We start from the raw sequence: 14,333 nt of genomic DNA, 5'->3' as shown, positions 1-14,333 counted from the left end.
ATGAGACTCATTGCGTCACATCAAACAGACACCTCCCTTTGAACTGGAGGAAGAGAAGGGTGTCTCTTTGTCCACAGAAGAAAATCCACAATAAAACCAACATGAAATTTTAGGTTAGTGTGAACCAAGCTTTTTATTAAAAAAGCATTGTGTTTCTTCTGTCGGGCTCTTGAACTGAAACATCAGTTGTTTACACAACCAAGACCCGAGGCAGGGCCCTCCACGCAGTGCTGTTGTGGAGTTCCCAAATGGCTTAATATTCCACGTTTGCATTTTTTAAGATACATTTTAGAAATATCCTTGCTTAGAATTTAATACATTTTCCTGATCATACAAATCAAAGTTTTGCCTGGTGACTTGGCAGATTGTGTTTATGGCCTCTGGTCGCAGCTTTGCTTATAAAAGCGTAAATTGTTAAATGGAATATTTACAACTTGTGATTTCCCAAGAGCAGATCTCCTTTAAAAAAAAATCAAAACCAAAACCTGAAATGTAACAAACTGCCTTAAAAATGAACTTGTATTTTTTCAACACAGGTCCAGGTACTTTCGGTTTTCGTAATATCTCTACTGAACCTAATAGAAGATTACAGACAAGTTAATGATGTGCTTGAAATATCAAGTGACCTAAATCAAGTAACTCAATTGTATGTTTGTTATCTAGAGAAATCATCTGCAGCATACCTCCTGTTTGTCCCAGATCCCAAATGGGATAAAATGAGGTGTTAACCCACCTTAAAAATGGCAGAGGCCAACTTCAGAATGCAGCAGCTATTGATGTAACAGTGGTTCTAGGAAGGGATGCTAAAGCTTGTAATTTAAACATTAATCACACTCTCAAGACATGAAGCAGAGGCAGGTGACTAAATCCAAAATATTTTTCTTTATTTTAATCAGCAAAAGAATGTTCTTTCCTTTAAAAATGCAAATCACCAATTCACTACATGCTCCTTTTGGCAGCATCAGCATCCTTCTCTAGGTGCTTTTAATTTTTGTATAAATTATCACAAAGGGCGGAGCTGTGCTCCTGCAGAGTCCTTAGCATGCAAAGCACACTCAGAGTGCAGGTCTATTTATGTTGCAGCTGATTTAGCATTATTATAAGAGTATTCATTCTACAAGGCCAGATTTAAAATAAAAATTTGAGCTGATGGCTGGAGCTACTGTATTCTCTATCAGCTGAAATGCGGGGGTATTTAAGATCATCAACAATATATTCTTTGTGCTTCTCCCTCTACCATACACGCCCACACCACAGACACTGTTCGTCGTCTCTAAAAAAAGTATACTATTAACAGGTGAATTTTCCCCCACATCTTTTATTCCTACCTTTGTTACAGAAGTCATTTTAAAAAGCCAACAAAACATTATCAATACTATTTGCACTCAGATAATACGTATGTGCAACTCGTTGCTATAAATATTAATTAATTGGATCACCAATACCCATAATGCAACTTTATTTTGACCTACATGCCCTATGAACTAGATATTTTTTGGATTCAATTTTCTTAAAACCAACTGTCAGCATCATGTGACGGAAGAGATGAAAAATGAAAATGAGCGTTCCCACTGTGCAGGTGAGTGACCTGTGGGAGACAGCTCTGCCTGCTAGGATTTTTACACGTACCATCAGACGCAGACCAATTGATTAGATCATCTTATACCCGCCACCAACTAGGCTCAAGAGACTAATTAGAGAGAGTACTGCCTGCGCAGGCACCCCATTGACACCTAATTTGCTCAGCCAAAGCCTTTGGGGAGAATGTATTATCTCTGCAGCTGCACTTCATGCATTTCTGATTTGAGGCATAAGCAAGGAGTACTTCTTCGCTCTTTTGAGCAAACTGAGTATATAAGCCCTTAAGTGCTAAATACAAGCAGACAAATTAAATCTGGCCAGCCTCCCATAAATTCTTTTCCCCTTTCAAATATATATCTACATTCCTACATGTCTTATTTTATATTTGTGTCTGTAATGTATGTGCACAAACGCGAATATACCAATAACGTGTCCATGTGAGTCTGAACGTGTGTGGAAAGCATGAGTACATAAAGCCATTTCTATAAACATATGCTTTAAAATACGAATTGCCACACTGTATAGAGTGCTCTCTTTCGCAGGGAAGTTTTACTTCTGTAAGATTTAAAGAAATGCAATTGTTCCAATGTATGAAAAATAAATGATCTGCAGTGTTGTTAGCTCAGGCTCTGGATTACCCCGTGGACAAGGCTCAGCAGACTGCTGCCTATAAAGTTGCTCTGCCTGTCTTTAGAGGTGGTAGTTCAAAGATTATTTCAGTATACAGCCTAGCTTTGCTGAAAGCTTTTCTTCGATGGACTCTACCTTGTTTGTGGTTTCCCGAGGACTAGTGTTCACTAAGGTTATGTATAAGATTACTAAAATTGCTTTCTGCTGGGCTTTAGTTTTATCTAGTTATCCATGCCCCAAATACACCGGAGAGGCAAGATTTGAGGCTGTCATTAAAAATGTATTTGAAAAAAAAAAAATCAACACTGCAAAAGCTATGATTTTTGTACAAACTGAGAAGGGCTTGAAGAAAGTATTTTCTGTTATAGGCTGGTATGTGATTCCTGAACTCACATATCTTGTAACACACAGGAAAATGGTGGATTTGCATCACTTCTAAAAGAGCACTGAAACAAAGTATCTTCTTCCCTGTGATGTGTCCATAAATCAACTTTCAGGAGTTGAATGAAGCTGAATTATTACAATTTAATTTCAGCTTGTGCCAAAGCCCATGTTGACATAGTCAGTTTATAGTGTCACCTCAAGATCCTGCACCGCCGTAACTAAAGAATTAAAGAAGCCTTAGCTCAATACACGCAAGTTAGCTGTGTGGAGAAAACATCAGATGTAACCTCCTTTGCCAAATACACTACAAATGTGACTTCCAATCTTTTTCTTAGGGTGCGACACAACTTAATAAAGAGATAACATCCTTACCTCCCTCCCATTGCATGGGCCACATATTTTACAATTCACTTTCCTTAGCGATATTTAATCTCATTTAATGTTTAAATGATGTGTCTGGATTATCTTCACAACTATTGGCTGTTAGTCTTTCACAAATACAGTGCTGTATGGGATATTTATATATGAGAATAACTACTATCAGTCATTAAAAATAAACCACATTTAAGAAATAAGTAACCAAGCATTTACTGATTAATTTTTCATGCTCTTTTCTGCTGTGTCTTAGTTACTATGTTGGTATCCTTCTCCACACTGATCTTCCAGAGTTTGTCTTCAGGGATGAATATTAGTGTTATATTCCTCTCCACAGTTCTAACACATGAATCATAATGCAGATTATATATAGACATGTTCTTGTTTTCAGAATTCCTTTTCCCGAAAATAATTTTTCACAGATGAACTTTGCCTCTGAGCAGAGCACCGCAACTCCAAAGAAAGGGATTTGTACATGGGAGGTGACTGCAGTTTCAGGGTGAGTGTGAGGGGATGACCCTAAAAGAAGTGAGTGCTAAACAAGGACTGTAAACTAGTTAGAAAATAAAAAGTTAGAATAGAATCATAGAATGGTTAGGGTTGGAAGGGACCTTCAAAGGTCATCTAGTCCAACCCCCCTGCAAGGAGCAGGGACATCCCCAACTAGATCAGGTTGCTCAGAGCCTCATCCAACCTGGCCTTGAACGTTTCCAGGAGTGGGGCATCCACCACCTCTCTGGGCAACCTGTTCCAGTGTTCTACAACCCTCATGGTAAAAAATCAGTAAAATAAATTACAAACAAAATAGTAACACAATTACAAACTAAACGATTTTCTGACTACATATACATTAAATAAGTGACATAACCATATTAAAGGTGAGAGGTCTGGGGCTCAATGGATATGGGGCTGGAAAGCAGAACCCAAGATTTTGGCTTTGCTACTGAATATGACCGTAGGCGAGTCACTTTATCCCCATGTAACCTGTTTTGTAACAGGGGCTCTGTTTTATATCCCAGCCTCTGGGTTTAGAGTGTGTCCCCAAATGAGTGCCCAATTTTAGCTGGAGCCACCAATAGTTCAAACTACAGAAATACAGGTAAATTTAAGAAAAACGCAATATTAGACAAGCTGCAAACTTCGGCAGTTATTGAAATCCTTACTTGGACTGTAAGTTTTCCAAATTGTACCTTTATGTACAGTAAGAGTCCAAAATGAAACTCCCACATCACGTAGGACTGTGTGAATGTGCATCCAACAGTCCATTGTGCAAGGCTGATTCTGAAGAGGAAAAATTTACCCTTAAATTATACACCAGTTGCTAAGTAGCATATATACATATCAATAATTGCACACCAACCATGTGTACTTTGCACATAGGTCTCTTCAAAATATAATAATTAATTCCTCCATAGTATGTCTTGCTAGGAAAAAAAGAAATACAAATCCTCATCCTCACTGTAATATATTTTATCCACAATATCCACTTCCAATGATATTTGATGACGTGATTGGTTTCACAGTTGATTTGTAGGTATACCTTTAACTTTTGAGTGGCTGTGGTAACCTCCAAATTAGTTTCCTCCGAGTCTTTCAGCAAAAATTCTTTCGTGCCCTAGCTGCCCACAGTTGAAGTTTTTTCTCTGAGTTGAGAACAAAGTCCACAAAGCCTTTTACAATTACCATTTGAATGAGGCTTCACATGAAAAATGGCCAGGACTGAATCTACTACATGTCTTCTAGTTTTTGAGAATAAAGCACAGCCCTCTGTGAGTGAGCTCTGGGAAAACTAATACTTCAGACAAAGATACTACAAAAATAGCAGTGTTATTGAGCTCAATATAGTTTGCAAGCAAAGCCATAGAAACGTTATTAAAAACAAAAAAAGCAAGCTGAGAATTTTGGTTCAAGACCAGAAAAATATTAGTGCTACTTGTGTGCAAGAACATACTTCTAAAACCTGACAAAGAGCCAAATCCTTACAACTTCTTACACCCTCCTTCTTTCTGCTTTTCCAAAGGCTTCAGGATTCAGTATGTTATTTATATTTTTAATGGCTTAAAGATTTGTTTCCTCTGAAACTGAATCCCTATAAAGGCATAAATTTTCACTTCTGATTATATCATTAGAAAAACTGAAGGCTATAACAAAAAGATTTTCTAGATTCCAATATGCAAGAAATCCAAACAAGCCGCCTTCTTTCTTTTTTTACCCCTGATTAATGTGATGTGTCTGAATTCCTATGTTTCTCACTGATAACTTGCAAAAAAACCCTGCCAAAGAGGAACTGACTGAATGTGAACTGGAGAAATGCTGTCTCCCTGGATCTATAAGAAGAGAACCTAAACCTACAGTTTTTGCCAGTATTTGACACAGTGGGATCCTTATCTCAGCTGTAGCACTAGCTCTCTACACTGAAACAGATGAGTAAATGCTATGCCTGAACAAAATTTGTTACATAGCTTAATTAAAACATCTGAAATAACAAAAAAAAAATATAAAAAAGAAAGAAAAAAAAAAAGCCTATCAGTTATGGTTGCATATCACAGAACTCAGAAAAGGAAATACCTGTTGGAAGATGATATCAGCCATTAATGCTCTGGTTAACAGGTTTGTTACTGGTTTGAACCCCTCTCTGGAGAAAAGGAGCACCAGGAAGAACTGGTGAGAGATTTCCTCATTGCACTTTTGCTAAACCAAACAGCCAAAGGAGCTGGAGAGTCAACCACATGCAACTGGGTGCAAGTGAGGTGAGCTGGGGTACCCTTCCACCGTGTCTCAGCTTAAGGAATTCCCACTGGCTGCAAACCTCACTCCTTATTCCTGCCCTGCAATTTGTGCCGCTGGCACTTGCCCTGAGAAAACTGTCCGTGGGACTCCCTGTACGCTGGATCACTAAAAGTATCAGAAATTAGATTATTTTAAACATAGATCATCTCAGTGATCTAGTTTATATCAAACTTATAAATAGTTGCACCAGCACAACTAACGGGATTGGAAACTGGTGAGGGAGCAAGAAGGAATTGCCTGAATAAAGCTAGGAAGAAATCTATCATGCTATTTTTGCCTGCAAAGACAAAAATGTGGAATTACATCCTTATTTTTTGTCAACAGCAGTTCCTCAGTGCATTACTGAGAACAATGCTTCACTTTCTAAAGTCTGAAGCCACTTCCCAACTCACAAATGGCTAATTATTTTCAGGTATCCAAAACCACAGTGAAATCTGCCTTAGCTGGCCACTTAGGGGAGCAGACAGAAGTTGTCGCATAATGACCTACTAATTAAAAATGAAGAAAACCATACTCAAAAGATCTGGGAATACCCGTAAGATTGCCTAATAAGGATAATCTCCTGTACATGTTTCAAGGGAGCAGCAAACAAGAGCTGGGCTGAGAGCCCATGCCTCTGACTGGAAGTTCCTTGGATTTTTTTTTGTTGGTTTTCATTTCTAGCCACAAAAATACATTGGTCTGCCAACATATCAAGGAGATGTTTAACGGTCATATTTAACCAGAGTTTAGAGACTTCAGAAGGGATAGAAAAGCTTCAGATTCTTTATAGGTCTGTATCTAGCTTTGACTGAAGAATAAAACCCTAGAGTTCAGGCAGAGCAAATCAACTCTGCCCCAGTCCAAGTATCATGAATGAAACTTACTGACTGCCAGACTCGGGACCGATGGTCACTGTTACTTAACAGTATTATTTATCAACTCAATCTAAGCATATTTCTTCTACCTGAAGCACAACAGCTGACCAGCTCAAAAGCCAAATGAGATGACATGCCTGACCGTCTTCCTCCTCTCCCCCATCTAATATTACAACAATTAAATAAATTGAGAGAACTCGTTTGCAAATTTATTCCTGGTTTGTATCCCCAAAGCAAAGTCTGCTGGAGAATATGACATATGATAGACTAAATGCCTGCCAGATGACTCATTAGCATTCACCTCCTCCTGAAAATTAAGCACTGCCTCATGCAAAGATTAAAGTATCCACAGGTACTTAAAAACAGGGCATTATGTATACATGTGATTGTTAATATTAGCCAAGTCTCTTCTTGAGAGATAAGTGCTCTTGGAACAAATTTAACATTTCTAGTGTAATCAGTGCAAAGTAGCGATGGGATAGTCTTGAGATGGGTGTGGACCATTTTGCTAGTCAGCTTACAGAAACAAAGATTCCTTGGAACTTAAAAATATCTCTGCAAGGGATCACAACACTATAAACTACCTTAGTCCCCACAGATGAATGCTAAACATTAAGAAAACCAAGTGTTAATGTTTAGCATTACCAAAATCATTGTAGTAGCCTGAAAGCACCTACAGGCAGTTTGGAATTAAGTTATGTTTGCTAGCTCTTCTTTGGAGAAGAGAGAATGAATGTTCAGATGGAGAAGGAAGAACAAAAGGGGATGGGTAAACTAAGAAAAAAATCAATTTCTCACCTGTATTTTTAATTTTGTTAGTGTTTTTCCTAAAGTTTTCTTCCAAAAAGGAGAGTACTTTTCAAACCAGCACGGAATTCTTAATTAATCTGGAATGTGGAGTTATGAATGCCTTTGTTTCAGCTTGACACAACAGACATCACTGCAGCCGCACTCTGGATAGCACAGATCCTTCTAGGTAAGCACCATCTGGTTATACATTCTATTTGCTGCTGTGGCTTTTCAGAGACTGAGCATCACGCCAAAGTGGTCACGTCAATTAAAATACATTTTTTAGGACAGCACTACAACTCCTAAGCATACATAAAATTAGACACAATGCAGATCTCACATACTGAATCAGAAGGATCTTTCCCACAATTACAGTATATTAAAGTAATGGCAAGTTTAAGTAATAGATGTATTTACATTGTGGAATATATTTCCAAATACCATTATGTCCAAAGCTCTTAGGCTATGTGTCCACCCACACCATGAATGCCATACAATGGTATCGACAGAGAGATCAAGAAGTCTTTGGAGTTGGCCTTTTCAAGCCTGAGTTGCTTTCCAGCCCAACAGTTCTGAAGACTAGAATGGGGCAGGGTAGACAAAATCCCAGTTTAGGAAATGCAATGGTGTCTGTATGGAATATTGCTTGCCTCCGTGCTCATTCCCTATAGTCTCTGCTGGTACTTACTGAATACTGCTATGCAGGCCTTCCACCTATACAGCTCTCACTTGGGATTCTTGCTGAAAATCTATGACATTAGAAATAGTTACTGGCAGCTTCAGGCCAGCTGCATTTTTCCCTGCCAGTTCCATTTTTAAGTACAAAAGCATATGGAGCACTGAAACAGAAATATTTCCACAGTGCAGTCTCTGTGGCATTAAGTGGAAAAAAAGTTCCAAAATTGGCACATCTGCAGAGCATCACTACAGCAATGAAGATGTCCTATCTAGTATATAAAGAGATCACAAAGCAGCTCAGTCATTTTATTTCTCAGAGTTCCCACTCTGGCTGCGGTAAGAACCCTTTCCACATGTATGACTAAGATGCTCAGATATAATGCATGGTTTGGGAAATCCAGCATGAGGTACTTCTCATAGACACAAGTTTTAGAAACGATGCAGCATCCACACCCTTTGAAAATTGAGTCTCCTTCAGATATTACAGAGGCTTCCCTCCCTCCTAATTGTTTTTTGAAAGACTTATATCTTTTTAAAAAGCAGCCTCACACACTTAAGAGGCTTCATATGCGTGGCAAAAATAGTAGATGTCAAATCAGGTGCAACATACCATGCATTTTGTGGTATGCTGAGACAGGGATCATGGTAAGATGGAGTACTAAAGGCTTTTCTTTCACTAAGCATCAGTGTTCTTGTAACTGCAAGAAATACTTAATCTTTTATTTTTTTTTTTTGAAGCTCCATTATAAATGTAAGGTTTTGCATAGCTCATTTAAATATTTTAAATGACACAAGGTTAAGAACAGGAAAGCCTTTCACCAAAGGTGGTTAGTCCTTTTCAAAGATTTCATATTATTTGAAGCTTACTTTCACGGCATTCTTTTACCTTGGCTGCTTCCCAAGTGGGTATAAGTTAATTAAATAGGATTTTGACCCTTTAACCTTCCCTATAAACTGCATATTTACCTAACTCTAATTAAATAAATCAGATAAAAAAACAATCATGTAGCAGAATGTGTATTTTTACAGCTGCGGAAAAAACAAACATGTCTATTAAGCTTATTTGTAAGTACTTAGTAGTCAAAGCAACAGCCAAGACTCATGGATGACTTTAATTAAAATAATTCTGGGTTGGCACATAAATTCATTTACGATGGCTTTTCTCAAACTGGAACTTCTCTAGAATTACTGAATAGCACTGCATTACAGTAAGTCCTCATTTGTTCATGGCAAAGTTCAATCCACCTGATTAGCTTGGATTCATTTTATGAGTCACGTAAAGCGTAGCCAGTCTCTACAAAAAATATCAAAGGTGTGAGGCTGAAAGCTGTTACAGGAAAGGACAGAAAGAAACAGAAGAGCCAATGGGCAGAAAATAACAATACAGAACAATACCCAGCATTTCTGTAACAGGCACGCTCTGGGTCTAATTATCGAAAGAAGGTGAAATAGATGCACCAGGAGAACATTGTGTTGCTCTCCACAGTGTGACTTTCTGTGTACAATTATCCCTTTTTACCTTACATACAGGCTTTTAACATAAGCATTGCCTATTATCTCAGATTATGACACCCTTCCCAAAAATTTCATCCAGAAACAAAATATAATTTAGGTATGAAGGATGCTAACAGTTACATATGAAGAAATGAGTAACTAGCTCACTTACAAATAATGAGCGAGGAATTAAGCTGCCCCTTTGTGCCTAAGTGATGTGTTCAGGTCCCCGCGTCGGCAGGGACAAAGACGCTGCCACTGCAGCCTGAGCACTGATCACATCTCTCACCCCCAGCAGGGACTTCATAAATTGAGCTCATCACAGAATGAAATTCTTCCACAACGCCAGCCTTTGGTTTGATATATTAATCTGATACTATCTAACCGCCTTACTGGTGCATTATGTTCTGATTTTGCAGCCGTTTGGTGATAAATACACACGTACTCAAGAGCATTAGATTTTGATCATTGATTGGGACAATTTGCCCATTTCTTGACACTTCTCTCAACCTGTCATCGCTGAACTAACAGCAGGAAGATGACAACCACAGTCATGTCATGCATTAGAAGAAGCCCCCCACTGCAGTGTGAGCAGAGAGCACGGGCACAGGGGAGGCAGACCCGCGCACCAGCTCCCATCTTCTGAGGCACAACTGATCTCCTCATTGCGAGCGCTTGGGGTTTTCTAATGGCATCACGCATCATGTTTTGTCCACCTTTGTCAAGCTACATTAGACCAGGGTTGTTACTGCACGCAGGCCGTGATAACAAAGATGAACAGGAATAAGTGCTTCCATTTTTCACACTGCATGGACGTCGATCACATGCTCTCACCAGCGAGGTTTCTGTGCCCGGCCCCAGCTTCACTATACCCAGAACAAAGGCTTCTAAAGTAGCAGCAGAGCATGGTCTAAGCAGGGGGGGCCAGGGGGGAGGTGATCAAAAAAGGCACTGGAAGTTATAATAAATAGTTTAAAGGCATGTCAACAGCCTGTAACTCTCCCTCCTCAGAACATTTTTATCCCTACAAGTAATAACCGACAATAACGGTACTGTAAACTCAGAGAGATACATACTTTGTGCTTTGAAAGGGCTTTGCATAGAGTTATTTTAATTATTTTCCTTACATAGGAAGTGGAGGATGAAAAAGAGATTTCTGAAATAAGAAATGTTATTGTTAACTCACTAATCACAGCTGAGGGACTTAGGGGCAGTCTGGTTTCTGAAATACCTTTGAGCTTATTTTACAGAATTGACTAAGTTGGTGGTATCCCTGTCACATGGATTTCAATGCAAGGCACCAAAACTTCCTTTATGCAGAACTACAATAGACAACACTGGACACTGAAATCATATCCTGGAAAATTTTAGAAGACTAGTATTTGAAACAAGGGGTTTTTATTAATTTAAAGAAGTTAATTTTTCATTTGTAAATGCCTGTTTATGAGGTGATTGAGTTAAGAGTTGACGTATAACATACATGCTATGTTATTTATTTTTCAAACGTGAAATACATATCCCCACTGTTTTGAGAAACTACTGACCCTTCAGAGTCAAAGCAAGGGCTTGATTTCTCTCCTTTGATTCCGTGGGCCCCACACACGAGGGGGTTATGAGCTTCCCTATTTTGATTCTTGACATTCAACACGCTTATGGCTTGAGACCAACGGAGTAGCTGGGGGCAAACGGGGTATCAACACATAGGTAGAGCCACGGAGGGGACCTCAGAAAAAAGCCAAGATGACAGCCAAAGAGCCCAGCAGACCAGGAGGGCAATCTGCAGCCAAAGCCAGGCAGGCACACAGCTACAAACTACGAGGTTTCGCAGCAGAAGCTGCTATAATATGGAAATAGATTCTTACCCTCCAGGTCCATATGTCATCACACAAAGCTAAGCTGAAGCTGCCAGCTAAAATGGGCAATTTCACATGAACTTGGCAGGGTGACTGCCAACACAGAGCTTGTTTTCCACTGGTGCCACCCACTCTGCTAATCCAATTCTGCCTCCTGATTTGCTTTTAAATAATAATGAACACAGCAGATGGGAGGGGAAAATATTCCCAGCAGTTAAGCCAGTATGTGAGTGAGGCTCCTTGGTTTTCACAGATCTTGTGCAAACTAGCTCTAAATGCAATGTCAAGTGATTAACAGTGGTTAAACGAGAAAGCCAGGATTTGCCATGTTCTCAGTCATTCAATCTCTGACCAGGACAGGCAAAGAAACAAAACAGACAGAAGGATAACATCTTGAAAGAGAAAGAATCAACTTTTGTAACATTTAACTTTGGTAAGGAGAGGCATGGACTCCTCTTCCCATCCTTGCAAATAACATTTTGGGTTTTTTTTGGGGAGGAGGGGAATAAGGGGGGGGCTTAAGCATCAGAGCAATATTAAAAATACCGTTCAAGTCAAATACCCAGTAATCAGGACAGGCACTCTTGAGTGTAATCCTATGGTTGACTCCTTTTTGACAAGGAGAAGGGAAACAGGCTGAAGCACCAGGTTAGGGAATAGGGATGTGACTGTCAAGAAAAGGGGCAGAAGGAGACAGGGAGAGGCAGAGGGCAGACAGCAAAGAGCGTACAGCCAAGAGGCTACATGTCTTTTCAGCAGCAGCAGTAGGAACTGTTATTCCTGGGTCACACGACATCTCCTGTCCAACAAACAGCAGGTGAGCTTGTTTGCACAGTGCACCGTGTTTTCTCTTGTGTCAGCCTTACACAGAGGATAATCACCTCCTACTGCGATCTACTGGCCTCACACTGTGGGTTGAAAGGTATGAATCCCACTGACAACACATCTCAGTGAAGGTGAAAGAAGGCATCAGGATGATTCCATACCCTGAAACTTTCTTCTTTCACTTCCTCGGTTTCGGAAAATCAGGGAAATTACAACTCTCAAAAGGAGTTAAAAATGCTTGTGCAATATTGCATCTAATCCCTTCTACATCCGTAGTAGTCTTTAACAGGTGATCATTTTCTTGCCCCACATGAGACCCTTGCCAAATTCACTGCTCAAAGTATACGCTGCTTTTGTAAGACAAAGAGTTTTATGGAAAATAAGACCCTTGACTCCTTTATTGTGGAAGTTGGAAGGTTTCAAGTAAGCTGAGCAGGTGATGAGAAAAAGTAAGAAAGTTTCAGTAGCTGAATGCCTAGAAAGTTGCATCAGAGCCCTGCTTCTGCCATAGTTCCTACATGCTGTTTTATCATGTTTTATCAGAGCTCCTACATGATGCGAGAGAAATTAGAGTAACTTCCCGCCTCCCCCCGCAAGAGAAATTGACTTGGCAACTCTCATTTTCTGTATAATCCAAGATGGTTCCTGGCTTGGGCTGCTGATACACTGAGCATTCACTGCTCCAGCTGAGGTCAATGCAAAATGAAATCCAATCTGAATATATTAAGCAGTAAAAGATGCTGGGAGCTCTAAGAAATCAGGCAGGAAAATTGACTTATTTTTAACAATTGCCATTTTAATACCTGTGCCTCAGCTCCTAGTGTGTAAAATGGACACTTCCGTACCATCTCAGCTCACGGAGGTACTGTGAAGGTGGCTTCCCAGTGCTGGCAAGGAACTAAGATACAATGCATCATGAAAAGCCTCCATGGAAATTAATTATTCCATATCTGGTACAGGCTATGGATGCTGTAGCCATAATGCATAGGATCAAACACTGAATGATGAAAATGAAAAGAAACATTAACTATCCATCTGTGTTCACAATCCATTATCCTCTAAAAAAGCTATTTGAGTTCTCAAAGAAATAACTGTATATGATCCTGCAAATGAAGACTGAAGATGAATGCATCACGGTGGAGGTGGAGGAAATTAAATCTGAAACCTTAATTTTTGTATTTCCTAACTACTGTTTGAATTTGCCACTTTAATAAAGTTCTTGAAGCAGACTTTAGGAGAAGACAGTGTTGCTAAGAACTAATGGTACGCCCTCCCAGTTAGTCACAAATAAGATGAAGAGATTCGTAATACGAAACATAAGCCTGGCTCAACTTTACTATCAGCTTCTATGTCTTTCAACAGAAATATTTTGTCTGGTTTGATGTTGCAAGACCAGAGTAACATAATTTGAGACACGAACCTTTGATAATACAGGATAACAGATATTCCATTGTGTAAATTTTATGATCTCTGTTTTTCCATCTAATGTAGGGAGCTTAGCATATGCCTTCTAAAACCTGAAAGAATTTCATACAGGCATCTGTACTGGCCTGTTCTTTGTACTAATTAAATTAGTTTCCTGTTGAGTAAGTAAAATACTGGCAGCCAGGAACAGTTGGGGAGACAGCTCAGAGGCTTAAGCACTGAACCATGAACTTTTCTGTTTACTACAATATTAAACAAGTAGACACTCTTGCTGACATTATGGGGAATGAAAGAGTATTCTGTTAAGGTATTTGTTTCCTTACTGTTAACGAACTACTGATCTTCTTAAAGAGAGATTTTTAGAGATACAAAAAGTATTTCATTTGATACAGTTAACTAGATAAATGTATTATTTGGTTTAAAAATACATGTGTCAAAGCTGAATTTGAACTTCAAGTCTAAGGGGTCAAAACTGAGAAGGGAGACGTAAGTCAAACAGCCGCCGAATAACCCAGCTTCATCTTGGGCTCTGTACCTCCACTGATCACAAAAGTGAAAACTGTATACAACGCACAGATCTTTGGCCCAAGCACCTCACAAGTGGTGTTGACACCTTGAAGGATTAGGGCAAGAGACATCGTGTCTCTGATCT

General features: G+C 39.3%; 1 protein-coding gene across 3 annotated transcripts in view; it reads right to left on the bottom strand.

The window, feature by feature from the left end:
* CDK14 (cyclin dependent kinase 14) overlaps positions 1-14,333 on the bottom strand; it is a 319,070-nt gene that overhangs the window by 7,841 nt on the left and 296,896 nt on the right. The window lies entirely within an intron of this gene.

Source organism: Chlamydotis macqueenii, chromosome 2 (genome assembly GCF_036417535.1).
Source record: "Chlamydotis macqueenii isolate bChlMac1 chromosome 2, bChlMac1.mat, whole genome shotgun sequence".
Taxonomy (NCBI): Eukaryota; Metazoa; Chordata; class Aves; order Otidiformes; family Otididae; genus Chlamydotis; species Chlamydotis macqueenii.
The sequence above is the reverse complement of the archived record's forward strand: the minus strand, read 5'-3'. Positions and strand labels throughout refer to the sequence as shown.